Genomic DNA, 3,255 nt, shown 5'->3' with positions numbered 1-3,255 from the left:
GTGCAAGATATAAAAAATAAGACAAAATCTAAATACTAGAATACAATTTTGGTAATGATTTATTAGAATGTGACTTAGTATAAGGTTTTTTTGTGGGAGGAATCATTGAATATTATCCGTAATATTTTATAAATCCAGGGTGAAATCCGAAGAGAAAAAATTTTAAGCACAAAAACCCTGCTGTATATCTTTTTAAAGATTTTGTTTTACAAAAATATATATAAATCTGCTGATATTTTCTGGTTTAATAAATCAAGCCGATTTATAGTGCTAAAAAATATAAATATGAATTTAAAAGACGATATATTCAAAGAAAACAGTATAATGATGTGTGTGTTTTTTCCCAATTCGATATATCTAGGCATATCTTTCAAGCAGACAAAAATGTTTTTGTATGATCAATTATCTACAATCAAATAATAGAAAAAAAATAAATGATAACAAATCATTCTAAAAATTTTTTTCGTTTCTTAAAGGTAATTCTTAACATGTCAAATCCAATATTGTATTTATGAAATAGCATAATTATGCCGATATAATCAATTTAAGTACAAAAAAAGTTATAAAATATGCAATTTTTTTTTCAATAGATTATACTAAATCAAAATAATCTAATAAGGGTATTATTTTAGATTGTGTTGAATAAATAGACGAATCCATTTATTTTATAATTTACTAAAATCTGATTTTTAATTATCATAAAGCTTTTTTTCTTTATAGATTTTGATGACATTATATTAAGGTCTCTGTGATAAATTAAACCTGAATTGAAAGTAAGAAGTCTTTTTACTAGCCCAACGACTTTATAATAGAAATAAATAGTTACAGAAAATGAACCGAATTATATAAAATAATAAAAATAAAGGATTATTGCCATAATGCGTGCAAATTTATGATATCTAATATACTTGATCATTTAAATCGGTGTCCGTCATTGAAATTGAATATAATTTAAGTATATTTACCATGATATTGCCGCAATTATTTATATGCAATACAAAATATCATACAAATATGTTTATAATGTAATAAAACATTTATATATTATGCGCGCATGTTTTTTCACTGATGCTATAATATATAGTGCCATTTTTTTATTTTGTCGGTATTTACGTAATAATAAGTAAAATCGAATATGTATTTAATTAGTATTTTATTCATGGTTTATCAAATTCTTTTTGTTTTTAAATTTTTGTCTCGAGTTTTATGAATAATAAATTTTAATTTCAAATGCGGTGTAAACATATTGGCCATTCATATAAGAAATATTAAGTATCTATAAATATCAAGTTAATTATTTTGTTTTTAACATTCAATGCAATTACAATTCGATATTATGTATAATTAAACTTTTATTTATGTCAAAATTTATAGAAGAACGCTTTTTTTACATTTTTATAGATTTATGAAATATAAAATTCGAGATAAGTTTACCATATCTTATTTATGCTTTTATCTTTGATAAATTGTTTATTGCAACAGGTGCCATTGCCTAACTGCTAAATTACCCCGTGAGCTCTCTCACTACATCTTATTGTCCGTCATCAGAGTGAGCACGGCTCTTTCTCAAAGATGATAATCAGTATACAGATGAAATTGGATCTATAATTTATACTCGCCTGCTTAAGGAATATAATACAGTCTCAATCTTCTCATTTCTTATATCCATGCAAAACATTGTAGGTTGTTTTTTTCATACCGGGACCTGTTCGATGGCGTAAGCAACAGCATCTTATTTATTAGATTCTAAAATCTTAAACAGTAATATAATAAAATATTGAAATCAAAAACCTACCAGTAATTTTTGGATTATTTTAAATTTTATACAGATTTATGAAATATAAATAAATATTTTTTTTAGGATATTGAAAATTGAATATGTTTATTTTTTATTAAAATCTAAAAATAAATTGATATTAACTTTTTTATTAAATCTAAAACTAAATAATATTTTTTTTAAGATATTGGAAACAGAATATGTTTATTTTATTAAATCTAAAACTAAGGATGTTTATTTTGCTAAATTTAGTTGGCGAATTGTGAATATTGCAAAACTTAAAATTGTGCTTTTGTCTATTTGAAATAATAATGAGTAAATTATAAAAGATATACAGTGAATTATATTCGATTTTAAAAGAAAATGAGCATTAAATAGTTATTTTACCTATAAATTTTTTTAAGGAATTCTGATTTATATTTTTAAATTAATAAGTACGAACATTGAAATAAAATTATAAATACAATAACTAATTCATATAAAAATTAAAACTTGATTAATTTGGCATAATTTTATAAATACAGCCAGATAATGTTAGAAAAATAAGAGTTTTATTTGAGTCTTATAATATTTTTTTAGGCTGAAAAGATTTTATGGTAAAATTTATATTTTAAAGAATGACTATATTTTAAAGAACAACCAATCATAAAAAGAATTCAGACAAGAATATTTAATTATTTCATGCAGCCTCAACGAATTCCTCGAATTTGGTATCACATCTGCAACAATATTCGAATTTTGCATTAGTACTCAAAAAGGTTCCAATACCACAATTAGAACAGCTCTTAGGTTTAATTCTTACTGTTCCATCATTCAATAAATCGAAATGTTTAAGAGCAACAAGTTTCTTTCGTATTTTTTTAGTCTTGACTTTTTTTGGAGTAGTGTAAGTTTTCTTCTTCTTCTTTTTACCTCCACGAAGTCTGAGAACTAAATGAAGAGTACTCTCTTTTTGAATATTATAATCGTTCAAGGTACGTCCATCTTCAAGCTGCTTTCCTGCAAAAATCAGTCGCTGCTGGTCTGGCGGAATTCCTTCTTTATCTTGTATCTTTGCTTTTACTGTCTCGATAGTGTCATCTTGTTCTACTTCTAAAGTGATGGTCTTACCCGTTAATGTCTTGACAAAGATTTGCATTTTTATGGGTACGAAAATCTCAAAAATAAATTATGGAAATGAATGATTTTTGGGGCATGTTTTATTTTACATAAATTTGAAATTTCTCTTTTAAATAGGGATGTCTCATGAAATGGATCGTATTACTAAAATTTTTGTTTTATAGGTTTAAAATGTTGATAATTGAAATTCATCGTATAGGAGAAAGTATATAATTAATCAGAATTGTCTAGGATATTGTGAAAGATAATTTTTGTATAATTAATGACCCGTCAGTCGGATATTATGAAATGTGAATTACAACTAAAGCATAAACACAAACAATAGGATTGAGAAAAACACTTGAATTAATAAATCTTGA

General features: G+C 24.4%; 1 pseudogene; it reads right to left on the bottom strand.

The window, feature by feature from the left end:
- Positions 1–2,456: 2,456 nt before the first annotated feature.
- Positions 2,457–2,915, bottom strand: LOC147064333 (uncharacterized; annotated as a pseudogene).
- Positions 2,916–3,255: the final 340 nt, after the last annotated feature.

The sequence above is a fragment of the Rhyacophila brunnea genome, unplaced genomic scaffold, assembly GCF_057557595.1.
Source record: "Rhyacophila brunnea isolate RB1 unplaced genomic scaffold, BYU_Rbru_1.0 scaffold_73, whole genome shotgun sequence".
NCBI lineage: Eukaryota > Metazoa > Arthropoda > Insecta > Trichoptera > Rhyacophilidae > Rhyacophila > Rhyacophila brunnea.
Note: the sequence above shows the minus strand (reverse complement) of the source record. Positions and strands in the feature narration are given on the sequence as shown.